Here is a 22,752-nt window from a genome sequence, read left to right as displayed (position 1 = left end):
CATATTTCCTTCTTTTCATTCATAAATAAAACAACTCAACACAAGCTCATCTTTGCATTAACTCTGTTATCCAGACCAGAACCAGAACCATGAGCTCTTTTAGCAGAGGAAGCTCAGGATGTTCCTTATTTTAACAGATCCATGTTCCTCACCAGCGTCAGGAGCTCTGAGGTTTCCCACAATCCACTGCAGCTCAAACCCAACGTTTCCAAACACTATTGTACAAGTTACACTGCAGCAGATTATTCATTAAAATCTTCTGCATAAATAAACTTTACAACAAATAAAGCATAACGACTCTAGAGCCACATGAGCTCGTTTGAGATAATAATGTGTTTAATGCAGTTTTGCGCACGTGTGTTTACATTTTACAGAAACGAAACTTAAGCGCATTTTTCATTTGCATAAACAGCGCACTTCTCATGAAGCTCAGCTCGTTTAGCTTCTTTCGGGCTAAAGGACGCGACTTGGTGCTGCTGATGCTCTTGTCTGTAAATGGTGGAAAAGGTTCGTGGTGCTTGAAGCTTTTCACTGGCACCAACTTTCGGCGTTCACGGCGATAGTGAGGAGTGAAGGAGACACGAGCAAACAAAATCAGGGAGGCGGGGGGCGCGCGGAGGCGACGACAGAGAAGGTAAACAAGCGAAGAGGCGAAATCTAAATTGAATATAAGCATTATATCGATATATACGATATGTCAGAATTCATATCGAGTTTAAAAACTATCTTGATATATTTAAAATATCGATATATCGCCCACCCCTAATCCTATACACACTTCACAAATTTGCATTGAGCGCAACTCAAGTAAAATCACATGACATATAATGCAGGTCTACCTATATTTTTTCAATAATGATGGTCTTCAACATAAGTATTTTCATTAAAGCCTAATTCACTGTATCAAAGCTAGTGTTGGACCAGCTGCTTGATGCTACACAGTATGTGGCCGAGTTGTGCTCTGAGCCTGAAAATGGGTCATATCCAAAAACAGCTCCAGTTACTACAAAAACTGATTATGCTGTCCACTTTGTGGACCTGATTATATCTCATTTTCAAAAGCTCATCTTTAAAATGCATCAACCATAGATGTACAATAGATTGGAAATCTAAATCCCTCCTCCAAACTTATATAGTTTATACTACTGTTGAGAGCTCATTCTTTTCTAGTTTTAGTTTAGTTTTGTGCAGGATTTCACAGATAATTCAGAACAGTGCAAGTCTATCAGATTATTTAGTCATTGACAAAACAACATAGCTCCTTGATTTTTTTAAGATTGAAGGCCTCCTTCCAGGCAATGTCCCTATCTTGCATTGTTCCTCAACTGGACTTATCTTAACTCACAGTGAATCTTCAGGTATGGAGATAAAAGCTTGGTTCATTGAGCCAAAGCTATCGCATTACACAATAATGCAGAATGCACCTTTGTTAATTGCTTGAACCTTTTTAACCCTTGTGGTGTTAGCATCTCTGTCCATATGCTTCCAATTACAGCAGAGAATGTGAATACTTCTTTCTAGGTTATCTTATCTTTGTGAAAACGGCTATTTGATTACACTGAACCTTGCAGCATTTGTAACTAACTTGGTCAATATGAGGACCTCTAATATGTGAATCCTTTCTTAGCTCAACGTGTAGCTCTATGACTAAGGTTATTTTCCGCATAATAAAATAAATGGACTGTGTTGGTGAATTATTATGAGTGCGCAAAGCTCATTAGATCCTTATATTGCTTAAGGATGCTGCATTTGCCACTAAATCTGCTGCTACACAATGGTGCCTAGCAATTAGCCCTTCCTTTCCACACAACAAATCCCAATTTAACTCAGAGGTGTAAAAGAACATTAGCTCAAAATGAAATATTAGCTTGATGATTTGTATACTTAGATTTAGAATAGCTTATCTATATTGGTAATTATGACTTGCTAAAGAGCGTGCAAGATTAACATATTGGACCCATCTTTAAATAGAGCGCGTTTCACACACCTTCACATTAATAGAACCTTCTGCACATATTAAACATATTCTCCACATTTATGACTAACAGTTTTGGAGAAGGGGATTTTTCTGCCATATCAGAGAAATTAAAACTGGATTTTCATGTGCTTTTTAAGCAATTTAGTGTGATAACAATCATATACTGCAATACATGTAAAATAAAGTGAAATCGTTTTTATAAGCATGAAATTCTATCTGGTAATTACAGGAATCTGTGATACAGCATGTTATAATTGGGCAGCACAATATTATAATATGATGATATAAGTAGAAATATATTAAATGATCAAAGATAAGTTCACTTTGCGATGAAGAATTGAATTTGTAATCACCTGGGTATTGTGATAATCAACATATTTATCACCTTATTATCACATGTTTTATTGTTCCATTGTGCAGCCCTGGTGCTTACCTCACTGTCTCTGGGAGCACTCTGTGACAGAGAAGGACTGGCCCAGACTGAAGGAGCTGGTGGCGAGCTCATCGATCAAAGACGAGAAAATGTCACAACGCCAAGTACAAGGCGGGAGTTTTTTTATGGGGCCCTCATGTCGACTAAAGCTTACTACTCTGAATAAAGAATGCACTGATTAAAACACAGGTTAAAAATCAAAACAGGCCACAATCAGACCCCAGGCGTGTTGGTTACAGACTATTTCATAAACATTTATACTGATTATGAACCCTTCAGAATGACTTGGGCTATTTATGTCGTCAAGAGCAACTGTAGGGTAGGGACTGTGATTCAGACAAGACTGCAAGGAAAAGGGACTCTATTTTATTGTAATCAGCAGGGATACTTTTCAAAGTCACCTGGTCGACCATGAACTTCAGTTTCGTATCTGAGACAGTCCAAGTTTACCTAAGGCCACTCGAAAAATAGAAACTCAAATCTAACAGATAATTGCACCATGAATCCAAATGGCAAACTAATTTTTCTCTGTGTCAAACAAAATGTGTGGGGCACAACTTTAGCTGCAAAAGGTGGAAAGGCCTCATCTGTGAAATACAAAGTAAACAACTGTGCTGAACTGAGCTTAATTGCTAACATGCAATTAAAGAGCAAGTTACAACAAAGTGACATTCAATTCAAATTAAGGTTTTGAGCACTCAATTAAAAAATCATTTTACGTAAGTAAGAAGCACAATGAAAAAGTTAACTTTGACAACAATTTCGATTTTAAACCAAGGGTCATTTTGCAATAATTAACTTCTTGCAGCAAATGAAATTATTTCCAAATTAGACGTGTATGAAGTCATATAAGTAGATGGCTATTTCAAAGAAGCTATTAATATAAGTTGCTTTTTAAGTCAACTCAAACACATTTTTGCAGTGTACAGGGCCGAGCAGTGGCATTATTGGCTACGAACAGATAAGAAAGTCATAAAGGGAGCTGGAAAAAGAGAGTGGAACAGACAAAGAAGTAGCTCTTGTGTCTATGCCATTACACAGCTGTGAGACACTACACTGAGGAGCAATGTGCATATTGTTCACAAAATCAATCCATCAATATAGCGTATGGAAGAGAGCGGAGAAACTCTAATTACACACTATTTCTGTGCATACATGCGCGTTACTAAGTAGACTAATACATCTGAGCGTGGCGCGTTGTGTGGCTGATAAATGTGCATCATCAGTGCCTGCAGAGTTACAGCGCTCAGCTTGTGCAAAGTGCAGTATTAGTGTGTATAAATAAAGCATGAGGCCTCAAACTCGTGGCATATGGGAAATTTCCTTAGCTGCGTTTATTACAAATTCTTCTCGTGGTGCACATATATCCTGTCAATCTTGTGTGTACACCTTCATAAGAAAAAAGGACACGAAGAATGACTAAAACAGTTACAATAAAGACAGTCTAATGATATGTTTTATGGATTTAAGTAGGGTCTGGTTAAATTGTTAAACTGTGACAAGGATTAGTTAGGAATGGAATGGCTGTAAATAATGCCATGATACACTATAGTTATGCGTTAGTAGTGTCTCATGCTAATACACATAGTTTCTAAACAAACTTTTATGAAATAAGCTACAGCCCACACACCCCTGTCTTCCACGAGAACACAGTGTGGAGCATTACAGAGACAGATTACAGCAGAGAAAGTTTCAAAAGAAATATGGTTCATGTTGGGGAAAAAAACTGAATCTTAAATAAATTCATATAGCTAAATTCAAGATGGACCTACCTTGATTTGTGGAAATCTGGACTGAATTTGAGTTGATTGTGAAAATTCTTGAAATAAGAATTGCCAAAAGAATAATTAAGTCTTTTTCTTGTTTAAGTACAGTAGTGGAAAATTGCTTTTTTATCATTTCAAGTAAAACAAGGAATTTTGTGCTTCTTGCATTTGCAATAATATTTTAAGATTGTTAAAAGTAATTAATAAGAATTGATCTCTGAGATATTAGTTGGTTGATATATCAGGCTGATATTTGGACTTTTTAGCGAACTGACTATCGGCCTTAAATCCTCAGCACAGGTCAATATTTTGTTTTGGCCCTGATGCCTAAAGAGCAGTAGATGTGGAGACGGGGACAACAGCAGTGTTGCTCTATTATTAACAAAGCGTTCATTATATTGTTCCTATAGAGGGTCTTTAATTTCAGGGTATCTTCCAGCGTTTACTTTAAACTAGTCCAAGCGTATATTCATAAGTTAAAAAAAAAATTAAAAATGGAAAAAATCAATTGAGTGAACCCATTTGTAATAACTAATATGGCCAGTATAGCCCACAAGTGGACAGCATTTCAGACAGATGCAGGTTCTCTTATCCCTATGCTGCATAATCTATTTTCAGATTTCTAGGCCATAGTTGTATTTGACAGTATGCTTATCTTGTAATATAATGTGGATTTATCTGACTGTTTTATTACCCTCTGTGAAGTAAGTTGTGCACCCTTTGGCTGTTTGTAAAGCGGAATACAAATACATTTTGATTGATTGATGTGAATGTGGCCTAAAGATATGGCTTGCTCTCTTGATAAGATATACTTCACCTGTTATAAAAAAAAAAAAAGAAAAAAGGACACTTGGGATTTCATTATTTATTGGAGAGGAAATATAAAATGCCTCCTTATTGGAGGATGGGACAAATAACTCCAAGGTCCTACATTACACAAAATGATTTCTGTGAATCCAGGCTATGTTTTCTACCCTTTAAAAACAGTTGTGTTTTGTTTTATTACCACATGTTTGAGTAACCACTAATTATTAGTCTTTCTACATCTCTAAAGCCCAAAATGCTGTGTTCCACCTTGTGATGTCATGAAGCGGTAGTTTTCAAGTGAACAGCTCCTTTTACCTTTAATTCAGTAGAGGTTGGCAATTCCATGGCTGAAATTATCCAAATGACTTTACTGAAAGATGTGCAAAGTATAAAAAGATAGTGGAGCACTTCATGTATTTCCACATGACATCACAAGGTGGAAGAGAGTGTTCCTTGAGAGGAGAACTCAGCCCAAATATGCAGGATTTGTCTTAAACAATTAATGAAATAGAGGAAACAAAACACAACTCCAGGTATGTTTGTGATGAGGAAACAACATCATAACATGGATCAGAAAATAGCATGATATGGGCCCTTTAATGATTTCCTTGAACATGGCGTTTCCCTGTCTTAGAATAGCTGCATGTAGTTAAGCACACAGTCCTCAAATGTGTTAGATGAGTTGGGATTGTGAGGTGCACCTGGAATATTATGAGTTTGACCCACAACATTGAGTGCCAAGCAGCAATCAGACAAGGTGAGGAATAACAGGGAATTTGGGAATGAGAGGTGTGGAACACAGACTCCACTCGACAGCACACTTGTGGCTGTAATTTTAAATGGCAAAGGTTTCGTATTGGAACTGCAACAAACCCCTAATTTTATAAAGCACGGCCCCACTGAGCGGAATGATAAAGTGCCTAATGAGTAATATCGCTGTCAGTTAAATGTGGCTCTCTGAAGGATGTGGCCACTGATATTTAATTGGACGACTGAAAAGAAATTATGGCTTCCTCCGAGGGACATTAAAGGGAGATTTCTCAGTGATGACCTCACGTTTCTCAAACTGATAAATAAAAGATAATAAACACGGGTTACGGACGGGGGACCATTCTGTCTCTGGTTCTTTCTTTCTTCTCGGGTCCCGGTGACTTTGAGGAATACGTCTCTAAATTTAGCATCAGATTTATCAAACCCAGGCAATCCAAGGGAAAAAGAAAAGAGACTTGGGAATAGAGTGAGCAAAAGAAAGGAGACGGGGTAGGTTGAAAGGTATCTAAAAGACAGGTGCGCCAGACAAAGGATGGAGACTAGCCTGGGAGGGGAGGGGCCGCCCCATTGTCTGTGAGATCCTGTCCATCACCTGCCACTTTTAGAATGAAAATACATCTCTGCTAATATCCGCCCGCCGCAGCCGTTTAGCCACGCACACGTAAAGGCAAAGAGAAGTGAATTTCAATTAAGCAGGTAAGGAAATTAAACCACTGTTACTGTTATAAAGTCAACCAAGTAGATAAAGTAGAGCTCAGGTCAGCAATGGGAGGGAGGCTGATATTGCATCGACTGATTCTCGCCCAAACATGGCCAGGCGCTGGCTGAAGGTCGTCAAGGGTCATGTGTAAAGCGACTCTTCATTTTCTAAGTGTCCACTGACCACTGAACGGGGATCTCATTAAGTGGTGCTCAAATAATAAGTGCTAATGGTAATGAATTCCACGCCACTTAATGCATTCATAGTTGCGAGTGTTGGGTGTTTTTAATCACCGGCTCGAGGTCCTGTCGACTTTATGGAAATTAGCCCGGCCCTGTCTTGCTAGGTTTCATACCTGTTATAAATAAATAGCCTAACTTTCTGAGCCAGTAGAAGCGCTTTCCACCGTTCAAAATAAAATATACAGCTTTTTCTCTGCTCTGTCGAGTCCTTACTGCCGTCTTCATTTGCAATGAATGGACTCTGGGCGAAGCTCACTTTTACCAGTATGAATAAATGCAGCACTTTCGCCTCCCCTCTCATGTCAGATATTCCTCTTTCTCTGCGTTGTATCGGCCGGACCCAAACTGCTGTTAAATTGGGCCTGTTTGTACGGATTTACATGGGATGCAAATGTTGGGAGCGCGCAAGCTGACGGTCACAGTCAAATGTTCAAAGAAGTCCGTGCGAAGATGAAGGCACGCACTTCCTGTATGTTTATCCCAATGAGTTAGTGTCCAAATGAACTAAGCGCCTTGTCTATTGGAATTCATCGGAGGTTGCTGTTTATTCATTTACCAATATACACATCTGCTTGATATTACATGGGAGATTAACTAGTTCCATATGAAGGATTTATTCAAGTAGAGAATCACCACGCACCTGTATTCCCTAATGACGTATGTAAGGGCCTTTCCTCTTAGTCAATTAGACAACTAAGTGTGTGTTACAACCTTGTTCGGCACATTTGTATTTATGGGTTTGCTTTTTGCTTTCGCTGACAGACTGACTTCCTTATAAGAGACAGCCTGCATTCAGTGGGTCAGGACTGGCCTATTACATTCATTCAACAGATAGCTTAATTGTGAGGTATAATCAATCAAACAATTAATACAACACTAGCTATTAATTCATGAGAGCTGCACTATATTCCACACCGTGCATGTATAGATTCATATGTGGTAATCAGCGGCCTTCATTTGACAAAAGTTAATGAGGAAAGGAGGTGAAAATAATTTGAAGCAATATAAATGCAAAGCGAACAGAAGGTCAAAGTTGGACTAATTAAAAGTGCTATAAAATTGTCTCCTGTTGTAAAATTGCTGCGTGTAGCTATCAATTACAAATCTCAAAATGGTGCGCTGTCGTAGGAGCGCGGAAATGAATCTGTCAACACTTTTCATTATTGTGCGATAACACGGTGGAAAATGAAGTCACAAAATAAGTGTTACACGCCGGACTTGACCTGCTTTTGCTTATACCTGGGTTTGATTATTGCACTGTTTTGCAGCAAGTGGAAAAGGGAGGACTCTTTCCTGTTCTCTTGAGGGGCTTGTTTTTTTTGTGTTTTTTTTGCATTTTCTGAGCGTGTGTCAGAAGAGGTCTTATTTTAATGAATCAAGGTGAAAGCACAGGCAGCAGTGCAAATTCGCTGCGCTACCACATGTAGAGTACATCGCTGTGAGAACACATTTTGGTAATTTTGTGACCAAAGATGCTGGCACAGCAGTGGCACACCTGCAGCGCCGTTTGCAAAAAAAGCTCTGGGATTAGACAGAATAAATTACCTGTGGATGTGGTCGGGGGCTGGTGTCAATCACGGTCAATTAAATTAGGTGTTCTCATTCCCTTTAAAAGCCATGAGCTCCCCGCCATGTGGCAAAGGCAGTTTTAGCATGAATGAGAGTCCATGCTGGCTGCCCTCTAAAACCAGTGCTAAATGATAACTATAAGGCACTGGAAATAGCCTGCCAGACAAGTAATACCCAATTTACACTTGAATTAATTTCCCTGAAAATATTGAAATCCCACAATTGGCACAATAAATCAAATGTATGAACAGGCAAGGTTGATATTACGCTGGATTATTTTCTCGGAATGGATAATGTGGAGTAATTACTTGTGCTGGCTTCAATTAAACAGTGCGCCTAAGAGTGCTACCTAAAACAGTACTTAACATTTCCCACTGTCACACAATGGCTGTGGCTGTTTATGATCAGTGAAGTGGGTGGCGCACTGAGACCGGAGCTCGCGTGGCAAGGGCACCCAGTGGAAATGACACAAGGTTGTGTCAGCAATTCACCCAGTGTGAAGGTCAGGAGTTATGTTGTTATTTGGGATTTGCACAAGATAATTAGCACCTCCGTTTCTTCCCATTGTCGAGAATAAAATGTACAAAGGCGTGTTAATATGTTCATTTCAAACATCAATTATGTGCGCTCTAATGCAGCACATTCACTTGTACATTAGCACTGCTTTTGTTCCAAGGTCCATTTTGTTATTTATGGGGAAAGTGCACAGAGTGTAATACTGTACAAAGCACACAGACTGCACATCACTGAGGCTAAACGTATACAAACTTTAGTTCCATTAAACAGTTTTGTGCTTTTTACTAAGTACCATTCATTGTAAACATACTGCAGATGCTTGTAAGAAACCAGCCTTGTACAAAATGATGTATAATTATGACATGTGTCTGTGCTCTCGTCACATCTCCTCTGTCATATACATCTTATTTATTTGAGCACATCCATAAACCATTTAGCGACCCTATGTATCTTTCTTTACTGCTGCCAGATTGTGTTTGCATCTGAATACTATTTGAATCTAATCTCTTGGCCACACATAAACACACAAATACAAATTATGGAAAGCCTACATGAAAACGCAACACAAATGTATCCAGATGATAAAATATGATGTGGCTGACAATGGCTCCAATGAAAAATGATTGTCATGAGGCAACATGTCGGTGGTATAATGGTGAATGATGTGTGGAAAAGAAAGGTCACAGCTGAGGACCCATGGCATTATGTAGAGGAACAGCTAAGCTCTTTAGCGCTGTGACTTAGATCCACTAATACACCATGGTCCACTCGCTGTCCTACACATATGTATTTTTTATACAGCCCAGTAAAGGACTTTAACAAATGCAATGTGTCATCCCCATAAAAATAAACCTGCAAATTCCATCTGCCTCCTGGTATTGATCTGGAAAAGTCTAATGAAAATAAATGGTGAGGTGTTGTGCATACGGCCGCTGAGTGAAGTGTCTGAAGGTCTTGTGTAAATGTGGAGCTCTCTACATTCACAGTGCTGAGAAAGGTGACACTGATGTTTCCTTTTCGGTCTCTACTTTACATTTGCTACTAAATACAAACACACACACCTTTCTGAAGGTTTTACAAATAATTATGGTATCACTGTTGTGGAATTTTGAAGGTGATGCCGACACCAATAATGAGCAGTTGGATATGATGATAATCAATATGTTTTTATTCATAGCTCAAAATGTTTTACATTTTGTCACCCAGATAAAAGCAAGCCTGTATATATCATTACACAAATTGCCAATGTGCATGTGTCATCAGTGACCAGGGTCATTGCTCGCTGCTGTATGGTACAAGGCAGTCTTAAGTAATCATGTGAAATGACTGTAGAGTAGTGAGGGCTGTTCACATTCTATCTGTGAAATAAATGTGGAGAGTCCATGCTTTCAAACAGGAAATAACATGCCCAGGTGTCATATTAGCATATATATATATATATATATATATATATATATATATATATATATATATATATATATATATATATATATATATAGTGCGTATATTGGTTGGGCTCTACACATTAGTCATATTAATTTAAAAAAAATTTTCCAGTTCTATGTAATTTTTATCACAAGTACACTTGGATGTACTTGTCAGTAGTGAGGGTTGTCACACAATAAACAAATCTGTACCAACTAAATCTGATCCAGGTTCTAGCTGGTGTGTGCACTAGAGTCACTCCGGTCCTTGTCTTAACCCACAGTGTGCTACAGACTTCCGTCATCAGGGTCATTTGGGAGCTATTAAAGCAGCGCGTAGGCACAGCAAAAGCAAAACAGCCGCGGCTCCTTCACTGGCTCCCACGTGAGAGGGACTTTACAGAAAAACACCAAGGAGACAGCCCGGGCACTTTTTAATCAATGTGATGCTTATCGCTGCCATTGTGCCCTCTTGCATTCTTTCATCTTTCTCTCCTACCTTTTTATCTTTGATCATGTTGAAAAAGCACACAGCTCATGGTTATAGTTCAGCTCATATTTTAATTAAAGAGCAAACGGTTTTAGCTAATTACTTAATGTTTATGCATCAAAGTGACAGCATACACTACAGTCACCATTTAGTTTGAGAAAGAAAACAACACGCAGCTGTTAAGACTGACAAGTAAAATAACAGAGTCAGTTTGGAAATATATAATTACGGCGCCCAATATATTTGTGTTAAGTTGCATCTTTTCCGTCGCCTGTTTAACAATATGTTGCTCTATTGACATCGAAAACATCAAAACACTACAGAAAGCATACATTAACAACATTATACTTAGATATTATGGCTCCAATTTCTCAAAATGACCATATGATTAATACTTGGGAAAAGATGCTCGTTCACATTTGATTAAACATCTTCAAACCTGCAGCAATAATATCTTGTTTGAGGCAGGCAGTCGAAGCAGAAAAGGACAACAAAAGCTAGTGGCCATCTCAATTAATCACAGCTCGACAATGGCTCAACTAATAACCTGACAGGCACAAAAAGAAGATCATTCTTAATCTGAAAGAAGACTGGTGTCCTGGACCAAAAGGGAGAGAAAAAAATAGGCCAGCACATACAGAGCACGACCTGTCACATGCCGTCAAAGTGAGAAAGAGCAATCTGGCCTGTGAGATACCAATATCTTACTTCACAATGACAACTGGATCCAATCACGGCAGAACACTCCAGTGAGCCGCACCGCCCAATCCTCCAATCGGGGCGACAAGTCCAAATCAAACTGATCAGACCAACATCAGCTTTACTGCACCAAATGACATGATGCAATGGGATTAAAAGCAGAGGGCAGCGCTATTATGGCTAAACTGTGTGATGGAGCAGATAGAGACGAGGGGAAGACAAATTCGTGACACACGATGTTTATGGATTGTGTCATCGTCAAGTGCTGGTACATATATGCAGCTCAAGAGGTGCTTACTGTGAGAGGATGTGGGCACAAAGTAAAGTGGAACTGAACATTTTTGTGTCTGATTTATATGTCACATTTGTTTTTTGGTGTGGGGATAAATGCTCAATCTTGGTCAAAATGCTGTGTTTATACAATATCACAGTTATGGCTAGGCAAATAAATTTTTCCTCATACTGACAGACAACATAATACATAATTTTTTTGGTTCAAATTAATTTTATCTTTATCTAAGTAAAGTGGCTTTCAATATTATTGCTTGAACATAAACAACATATCTTTACTCATTGCCATTTACCACAAAAAGAGTCTATTGTTCCTTCTGAAGTCCAAACAACATGATTTTACTGATAGAGAATTGGCTGTAAGGCCTCTCGATTAAAAAGAGCCAATTGGCGATTGGTAATCACTGAATCTCGATTTCAATGCAAATGTTTTTTAATTGCTATAATAGACAAACGTGTGTAATCCAGTTATAAAACAAGTCACAATCTGATATGCAATACTTCATTTTAATATTAAAGAATTAAATCAAGCTACCAGACTGTGAATGTAGGCTTTGTTCATACAGTTTTTTTTTATCTTGCTTTAGTGACCTGACCTGATATCTTAGGTTATCTAGTAAAAAACTACCCTAACCAGAATCAGGGCACTGCTAAAAGAGAATAAGTTACTAGTGACAAAGTACTTACTTGGGTAATATTTAATTCATGTGAACAAGGTTTCATGTCAAACACTATTGTATTTAAATTTGCCCAACCCAAAACAAGCCTTTACAATGCAAAACACATGAGAACATGCAATGGCACTGATATGAAGACTTCATAAAGTCTATTAATTGTGCAAATCTTTAAAAAAATATATACCCAGTTCAAAACCTGACTACTCTGCCAATGAGGTTAATATATTTGTTCAATAAAGAACTAAATATTACTTTGCATTTACCATGCAAAATATACTTAGTGATGGAGAGTTGTTTAATTGAGTCAACCTTGATCTACACCACTATTTTGCCATAAAATTTAACATAGTTTTGGAATGTTTATTTCAATTATGTTTTTTTTGTAAATCAAGTACTGCTCATGAGCATGCAAGCTGGAAGCACAAATCATTAGCATTGCCGTTCTGTAATAGAAGGTGAAGCTAGCATAATATGGATGCCTCTAACAATAGCATGTGTCAGTCCTTCCTTATGTCACTCCCCTTCAGGCAGCGGGCAGTGCTAACTGCTGCTGAACAATAGACATACATTACATTATAGCTCATGGCCGTATAGCTTCCATATTTCATTTCTATTACTTCCTGAATTGGCTACTATACATTTCCTTCTGACTGAATATATCCTGGTCCGAAAGCTGTATCGCGCGGACGAGGTTGGCGACGGAGGGGAAGTCATTGTGGACAAATGACAAGGTGATGTGGCTGACAACACAATGGAAGTCATCATTGTGATTAAGCTGACTATGCCTTTTTAATTGTTGCCACTATTGGAGCCAAAGGCCATTCCCAAAAAGGTCACAGTAAAACAATGAGGATTGCGTTGAGCATCTGTCTCCCACGCTGCCAACACCCAGACGCGGACTGTGACTTTCAAAGTGCAATGTCCGTTTTCAACTTTTTACACTTTTATTCCACAAGTCTACAGTACAGGGATCTCTTTACAATCTGAGACTTGTCAACAGCGTCCCCATGGTTGACAGCCATTTACTGCAAAGGCAATGCAAAGTGATTTTAATAGAAAGTAAATCTATTTGCGGACAAACATGAATACAGGCTTTTATTATGAATGACAGGCGGAGCGTATTGTCTTCGGTTCCTCCTGACTTCCTAAAGAGCACGCTCATTTCCCCAGTGACTGAGCTCCGAGTCCCGATGCTGCTGCTGTTACGCACCGCACTCTAGTCCATTGGCTCGCAATTGATTTTTAGTTGGGATAGCTTCTCTAATACTGTATACAGCTGTTTTCTCAAATATTGTTATTACTGCATCAAAAAAATTTGTTTTTTTTAATACTTTTTGTGAAAATGTTAAGGAAGGATGATATAACATACAGAATGTAAAAGTACAGAATGGTTCTTTACAGTGGGAATTATGCACACTGCTTCAATTCTGAAGTTAGAGGATTAGTTTTGAAATCACTAATGTCACCAAAACCAAAGCAACAGGTGTAACGCATCATAAAAAAAAAAAAAATATCTATCCATGAGTTTTACAAAGATGAAAAAATAGGACTGTTGACATAGAAATGAACAATTTCAAAGCAAATATTATATCTTCTGAATGGTGAAAGGTAAGCTGAAATAACAGGAAGCTGAAACCCATAGTTTCATAGCTTACTACTGGTAAGGACAAATGCCCTGGCAAAGGTCTACCCTCTCCAAGTGCTCCATCACTTAGTTTGTCTAAGTATTTTTATCCCTTTCTGTGCTCTTAAAACCCTGTCTTAGCTACTGGCCCAGTACTGTACGACAAAAGAGGAGAGGCGACAGTAACCAGTTGTGCTTGGACCTGCTGCAGATTAACCGGCGTGTGGAGGCTGTGTGGGCATATGTATGGAGCCTTTGATAAGAGGTCTTGAGAGGTATAGAGAAAGCAGTGTGCCCTCCTCTCCTCCACTCCTCCCCTGCTCTTCTTCTTCTCTCCTCCATCCTGGCTATAGCACTGCTGTCCTCATTACTGTCAGTCAGCATCAGGTTTAGCAGTGCCAGGCTCCTTCCACACACCCCTCTGTCCTCTCCGGCCTGCCAGAACTAGCCTGCCTTGACTGCTACCATTGGTCCGCCTTGTAGGAAGCCCCTCCATCCACGAGAAAACCTAATTACTTTCCCATCGGCAACCAAGGAGACCGGGAGTCAGGAAGAGGGAGTCGCACACATGTTCCAAGCACTGTCGCAATTATTCAAACAAAGGGAAAAACACACATTCATTTTATAACCGCAATGAAAAATAATTACGCTAGCATTCGCACATCATTTACGTCGTTGTTGAAGCGTAAATATTGGACAACAGCAAAGAAATAGTGGGTAGATTTGGGACAAAATGCTTTGACTAGCCGTTAAGTGGGTCACTCAGCTGGTGATTGTGTCTGACCACCAAACAAACAGTCATTCATATGTCGCGGCTCTGGCCCCGTTTTCATCTGGAGCAGTTCCACAGAGGCAGCAGAAGGGTCAGAGAGTTATGGTCCAACTGTGGGTGGTACAACTAATGATTTCAATTTTTCAATTTTAACTCATCGAGAAATACAAGTTTCAAAAGTGGACCTATAATACAGCCCGGGGATAGAATTTTCTTGAGTTTCAGCTTCCTGTTTATAGGTAATATTTTAAAAACATTTGCCTATTTAATTTTTAACATTTTGCTTTGAGTTGCTAATTGCTATGGCAACGGTGCTAGATTTTCATCACTCTGAAACCCAAGAATAGTAGTTTATTATTGACAATCCTTTAAAAATGCTTTAGATATTCTTTAGAAAAATTTATTCCACTAATTATTAATTATTAATTCCATTATAAACTTGTACTGAAAAATACAAATATAAACAAGGAAAGTCCACAATGAAACTGATCATTTACAGTATTTTGTATTGTTTAGGCCCATGAGCTCGAAAAACCACACACACACAACATCCCACAAATATAAGTCTGTATACATTATACTTGCCTGAATCTATCTTTTTCAAATGTATAAGCCAAGAATACTACAATAAGTAACCTGCACTATCATATAATAGCACATATAATCAACAAACCAACAAGTCATGAGATACTGGTTTTGTGTGTAAACTTCTGTCAAATCTGAGTGTTACAAATGTCTCAATACTAAATCTACATTACTGTGCAGCTCTAGACAGCTCAAAGTCCAGCTCCCAGTGCCATTACCACACGAGCACACAGAACAGCAGCCCTGTGTCATTCTCCATCTGAAGAATGCCTTGCTTGTGTAGCCCACACATCTGCCACCGTTTTTATTTTTTGTCAGGGCTGAGAGGAGAGTGACAGTGAAGAATTCCCATCAACTCGCTTGTCACTTTACTGTCGTCTTGGTCAAAGTTTTCTTCGCTCACAATCAAACGCTCTCCTGCTTTTTTCAGCCAAACTTCATGGCGTTTAGTGTCAGCTGTGAAAACCTTTTTGAAAAACAGAGCTATATGTGTGTTCAATTGGACTTTGTAGCGCGGATCTCTTTGCAACTGAAAAGAAGCTGCAGTCTGGGTTTTCATCCCGTTTAATAACTTTGCCAGTAGCAGCTGCATGATAAAATGCCATTCTAAATATTTGGGAGGTCTCCTTGTCATAATGTGTGAGGCTGAACAAAGATACTGATATGACATTGTGTTCGACAGTGAAGATTTTTGTCCTTGAATATTCTTCCTGACTTGTGCAGCTGTGTGGCTCCGAATTGGAAGCAGGGGGAGAAGCCGGTGCTTTTAATAAACTCGCGGGGACATTCAAAGGGGCTGGCAGCGGCGGAGGTTTCATTTTCCCGGCAGTGAGCTGTGTCATTTAAAATAAGGATCATTTTGAGGAGGGGAATATCATAATGCTAAATCTACATCAAATAACTGAGCAGAGGTGTAAGAGTGCATTTACATGACTGTGTAATCCTGAAACAAGGAGTGAGTGGGGCTGGCTGCTGCGCTGTTCCAAAGGCTGTTTACCTGCGCTTGTGCGTGCAAGGACTTTGTTGTGAAAAGGACAGGTCAATAGGATATGTTTGCACTCCGGCATCATCACTGGGCAGCATTTCAGCTAAACAATGGAATATACATGGGCAAATGGTAAAGAGATATAAAGGCTATTTCATATAAATAGAATAGGTCAATATTAGTCAATTGGATCAATATCTATTTATAAAGCACTTTTTACTAGTGAAAACACAAGAGAATACTACCAGACAGAATGCATTTTATTTCAAAAGAACAGCTGTCATAGTACCTAATTAGCCATAAATAAGACATTTCTCACATTTTTTATACAATGTAATGTAGTTAAATTCTCTTCCAGCACATGCTAAAACCTTCAGTGGAAGATAAAGTTTAGTGTTTGTACAATGAATAGTATGACCATATTAATACCGTATGTTAAAACAGCGTATGTGCTTATATTTGATATTTTTTTCATTGTATGCAAGCTTCATTTTACTCAATATCTCTGGTTTGTATTGACACATCCATAATTATCTATGAGAACCAACCATTGTATAGCGACCTTCACTTTTACATAGCAATCCCCGTCAGCAGCTGGTCCATTCATTGTGCAGTGTGCAGTCACAGTACACCTGAGTCGGCAGGTATGTGCTGTGTATGTAAGATGTGTGAGGAAACAGGTTAATCTCCTATTGGTGTAAAGAGTGTGACAGGGGGAAACCACAGCCGACCACCAGACTGACATACAAAAAGCGAAAATGAGACAACGCGCACAGCAAAGTGAAAGTGAGAGCTGGAGGCGGGCACAGCTGCCACAGATAGACCAGTGCTAAGAGTAGGCCACGAGCAGGGAGCCACACTCAGCTGTCACACGCACAAGTCACATTTGGGACAGTGCTTTGATGGTATTTCTGACTGATGGCCCAGAATTACCTTAACAGAGGTAGTAGTGGCACACTTAGCTTTTCCTTCCTCCTGCCACTGACACTAATCTATGCGCTTTTAGACAACTGTTTCAGGGAAGGCAACTGTCATCAACAAACAAAACAAACAGCAGCAGTGGTGTCTATTTCTGCGTGCATCCGGAGTGAGCGACTGTCATAACCTGCTCAGGGTGCATCTGCAAAGCCCTTTATGAGGAGCATGGAAGAGGTTACGCCCATTGCTGTATGAATGGTTCCTGCTCCTTCCTTTTCATTCCCATAACAAGCCATCAGAACTCATCTCCCAGTGAAGTGGCCACAGTCCCACTGGCAATTAAAATCATGCTGGGACATGCCATGCCTGTGTGCGACTCCACTGTGGGGAACAAAAGCAGCGGCAGCAGCAGTAATGACGCCGACAGTCGAGTGGTAAATCTCGAGCAATGTCGAAGGAAAACGGGAGCTTTGATTTCTGCAGGAAACAAGCGAGCGGGCCCCGTGTACACCGCTCACCCAGAGCCGCGCTGGAATATATCAAACAAGGACGAGGCAAGAGACAACAGTTTTACCTGCAACCTCTTCAATGCTCCCTTTAACAACATGTGAAGGAGGAAGAATCAGCTCAAATCTAACAAAATCTATAATGTTTGGAAATCACAGAGCAATTTCAACAAAGACAAACCTAATCTGATAGAATAACATGTGTGCTACTCTGTGTGAAGCAGTTCTGCTATATGATACTCAAACCAAGCTACTGATTATAGTTCTAAGCCCAGTCAAATGCAAATCCAAATTTACATGGACCAGAAAGCACACTGACTGTATTGATCCCAGAAGTGAAAGGAGGGAAGATTTATTTATTTTTTTTATGAAACAGGTGAAATTACATAACCATTTAAACCCAATAATCTTTCAATTCAACAACATCTTTCCAGTTATATTTGACTGACAGAAACTGAAATGCAGTCAATGAACCTAAAAAGATTGAAAACAGGATGTAGATGAAACAACATGTCACCTCATGTCTAAATGTGCATCCTAATGCCTCTATATGTTTGTACATGTGTTGTGACGCGTCCAAAGCCACAGCTGTGTTCCCAATGCTAAATGCTCTTTTAAGGTGAGCCTGGAGGTGGGTGCCATTACTCTTTGTAATGTGTGTGCCGGGGCGCATTTCCTTCGTGTGTTTCCTTTGATCGTCGACACGTCTGGTTATCTCCCCTCTGTGCCCTTTGCCATTATTCCAGTGCAGATGGTCACAAAAAAGGTAGATTAGTCAAATCAAACAGCCGCACGCACCTCTAAAGGCGACACCAAAGCCAATGCGAGCGGCACACGGTAATCGTTTTTTACAAGATGCTAAACTGTTCCCAACCTCAATGTTCGATCTTTGATGTTGAGGCTTTATTTTAGCGCCATGGACTCTGAGCTAGAAAAATGTTTGGTTTAAATCATAATGTCAGGATGGCAAAGCTGTAGCAGACAAACATTTATTACTTTGCCGCACTGTTTCCATTATTTTACACTTGCACAGATACGATATAAAGCTTTTAGACAACATGTATTGGCTCCACAGAATTTGGCTTTACAGAATCCAAAACATGCCTAGTAGATAGTAGAAATAGTTATGGAATAGTAGAAAAATGAAAAACATTCTTGTTGGTATGCCAAAGATGTGAAGGAGCTGGTGGGTACAAAGATATCCGCACTGTCTATGAATATAAGGTTGCAAGTATCTAGCAAACAGCCCTGACCCACTTAATTTTTGATAAATGAAAATATGTCAAACTTATGCATATGCACTTAAAGTTTTCCACAAAATGGAAATTTATTTAATACACATAAAAGTTATAAAGTGGAGTGATAAAAGCTCTCAAGTGCAAGTCCAAATTAAAACAAGCCTCTGTTGTTTACCCCTATACATCAATGTTCTCTTTGGCTCTCCTGTGCATTTTAATTTGGGTACTCAGGGCAGAGGAGCTAAGCCTGCCCTGGTTTTAAATACCTACAATATGCAAATCCCTTTAACAACTGTCTAATAGTCACATTTAAGGGAAACATCCACAAGGTTATCTGCTCCAGTGGTAGCTAATGAATATATGTTGCCAAGCGCCTGTCCCTGTACAGTGCAGTGCGTTCGGGGGCAGTGTCAGTTATGGCGGCTGATACAAGTTGTTTTTGCTGTGATCCTGTCGTAGCACCTTCACTTGTTTACAGTCAAATGTCCTCTGTGTTCACCTTCACTTCCTGTCTGTTTCGAGTGCTGCTCTACGTGCTGCACATACTCTATACTAGGGCTGAGCAATATAGAGCTACCACGGTGGTATAGGAAAATATAAATAATACCAGAAAATTGACAAGTGAAAATAACAAAGTGACTGTAAATCAAACAGAAATTGACATTATATTCATTCATTCAGAATTCTAGCCGTGGGGGACATTGACAAAACTAAAAATCTCAATATTTTGTGCATCATCTCCTTGACAATGTATTAACAGTGCATCAGGAATATGCGAAAATGTTCCTGCTAATGTCCTAATTCAGTTTCAGGTTTACCACATAACATGATGGATTATAAAATTAACCACAAAACTGTAGAAATATTGCTTTATAGTACACCCTTGGGAGATTACACTAGATGTTTTGGTCTCCATTTGAAGCCATTTTAATAGTTTTCATTAATGACAATATACTTTATATTCAGATTTTGTATAGCTCCAGAACAACAATTGCATCATTATAAATTTGACAATATATGTCCCAAATCTACAGAATTTTATACTTGAGTCTTATTCAGTCAGACATGCTTTCTGGGCTGTTCATGATCAATTCCACCAAGGTTCCCCATCATCCCGTATCCTCCTCCACTCCCCCACCTGCCATAACTGTGAACTGGACATTGTATTGATATAGCGAACACACACACAAAGCATTATTGCTACTGATATATACCTACTAGGAGATATCATGTCTTTCTTGTCATATTTTTGTGCTTACAAGTGCCTTGCGTTAGTAGTTACAGAGTGTCTGTACTTTATGAAATGCACTGACATTGCCAATGACAATAAATGCTTGAATCACATATTTAAATGGAATTATAAGATTATCAATGAAAAGCATAATAATGTTTAGCAGTATAGAAAAGAAAACATCTGGTAACATCAAAGTACCAAAAGAATTAAAAGAAAATACAAATAATAATAATAATACTAGCTTCCATTTATATAGTGCTTTCAAGACACCCAATGCGCAAATAAAATATAGTAACTGTTAACAAAAAATATGCAAATGTAATTTGTCTTTGGTTGTTTTTTAGTTATAATCATGATGATTACTGGAAAAAACAGCTTGATACACAATGATATCAAGCAGGTGATTAACATATAATTGATAATTGTTTGCCAAAGCAGTCAATTAAACGATTAAAGAAAATGATCTGAATGTGCATACCTAATGGTTTGGTTTTAAAAAGACAAAATAAAGATAAAAAGAGGAACTCCTCCACCACACTATTGTATTGTCAGCCATGTGAGCTTAGTCAGAGAGGTCACTCCAGAGGTTAATGTTAGTGGTGTGAAAATGAAAATCAACTTTTGATTGGCCGCGTCACTGTGCTCTCCCAAAGCCCGGCCCTCAGCGCACCTGCCAAGACGCGCCGCTTCCAACAAGAATGGAGCCTATTCAACAGCTGCAGGAGCGGGCAGGCAGCAGACAGTCAGCGAACAAAAGAATGCAAAACAGAGGGGACTTTCTAAATGGGAAACTCAAAATGGGAATTCTTCTAAAGGTCTTAAATCAATTGCACATAAAGTACAAACCCAAGCAATGTTAATCTAACTGGCTTAATCCCATCGCTTTAAGATCCTTTATAATCCAGATTCAATGCAGCTATTTATTCTTCTCTAACAAGCTTTCCCTATAGCCATTTTATAAATCATTGGAAGACTGCTGCCGTGCTACAGATTCTGCTCTGGTGTCATTATAACATAGAATAATAAATCATAGGGAAGCTAGGATGTCAAACAGTACGGGAACAGTTCAAAATATTGTGTTTCCTTTCAGGTAGCTCGCAGTACAACACCTGTTCAGGCAGCATAAGGAATGGCATCGCTAAGGAGGAATTCTGCTCCCACAAAAAAATCTGCAACATCATTTCATGTTTTATTTCACCTTGGTGTAGAACAAGCGCATGGTGAGTTGATGTATTTGCAGTGGAAGGAAATGTGGAGGAAAAACTGCTACTTTTTCCAGCTTTCCGCCAATATCCTTAAGTCGCCATGTGCCCTGGCTTTGAGGCTCCGCACTGCCAATTCCTCATTTGAAACCCGAACAACTCTTTAACAATGCCTTTCCCCCTGATCCAGTGGGAAGGAGAAAATCTATTATCGATTTCCACCTGGTTTAAAGGTGGAAAAAGCCCTGGTAGCGAGGCCTGAATAGAGCAGCACTGTAGCTCCAGCCTGCACATTAAATGCTGGGGGGATGGTGTGAGAGGGCATGTCAACAAAGCCCTTGACTACAGCAGCCCGATATGTGCGCACTCCGAATATTTACTTGTCAATAGACGCGCTGAAGCCCAGTAATCAAGGCCGACAGAATGCACAGAGAAGATAAGAGGGACAGTGCCACATGATTTGATTTTTCTTTCTTATCATAATTATCCATTGTTTTGATGCTGATTGTGGATGTTTTTTTTTCTTTCTTTTTTTTTTTACGAGCACGCACTACAATTAAAGATGTTGAAAATGACTTGCTGTACCTCACACGACCCCCCCAACACAAGAAAACAGCTCAATAGAGTCAGTGGATTTGAGTCATGCGGCAATCAAGTCTATGGCAGGCTAATGATGCACTTTTTAGCTAACGACGGTGTCCCTCGTGATTGCGCTATAGTGGATTTAGTGAACAACCTTCTATAAGAGGTCATGTCATGCAGTAATAGTGCTGCTGGTGTTATTTGTTTTCATTTATCTTCTGTTACCTTTTTTTCTCATTGACAATAGCCAATTTAGAGTCTCCAATATCTATGTGGTCAGAAAGCCAGAGAGAGCCTGAGTACCAACTGCAAATCCACAATAATACAGGATAGGAAAACAACAACAAAAATCCAGAGGGCTAACCAACTTGCTAATGCGCATCATGGTAAAGTTACTACATTTTTATCAGAAAAAAAACACATTAGATAAACATAGCATAAACTTCTATACTTACATCACAAAACATATATTAAACATACATTCAAATGAATTTACATGAAGTTAGATCCACAATTAGAAGTAGCTCATCTAAAATTAAAATCCAAACAATACACTGGAAATGCACCAGTACAGCCTTTTCTCCTCCGAATATAATAACCAGTCCAGCTCATTTTTCTATCTGATATCTGATACCAGTAGTAGCCTCTCTATATTAAACCACAGCCATTCATAATTTTGTCTTTGTTAGACTTAGGCAGATAGGCCAGAAAGGCAACCCCTGCATTTTTATATCGGCAGCAAG

General features: G+C 39.1%; 1 protein-coding gene across 12 annotated transcripts in view; it reads right to left on the bottom strand.

Annotated features, from left to right (window-relative positions):
• LOC110168132 (RNA-binding protein Musashi homolog 2) overlaps positions 1 to 22,752 on the bottom strand; it is a 280,880-nt gene that overhangs the window by 245,837 nt on the left and 12,291 nt on the right. The gene's annotated exons all lie outside the window — the stretch shown is intronic.

This window comes from Boleophthalmus pectinirostris, unplaced genomic scaffold (genome assembly GCF_026225935.1).
Source record: "Boleophthalmus pectinirostris isolate CB_2022bp ecotype Guang Dong unplaced genomic scaffold, ASM2622593v1 HiC_scaffold_12, whole genome shotgun sequence".
In the NCBI taxonomy this organism is placed as follows: domain Eukaryota; kingdom Metazoa; phylum Chordata; class Actinopteri; order Gobiiformes; family Gobiidae; genus Boleophthalmus; species Boleophthalmus pectinirostris.
This window is presented reverse-complemented; position numbering and strand designations above follow the sequence as displayed.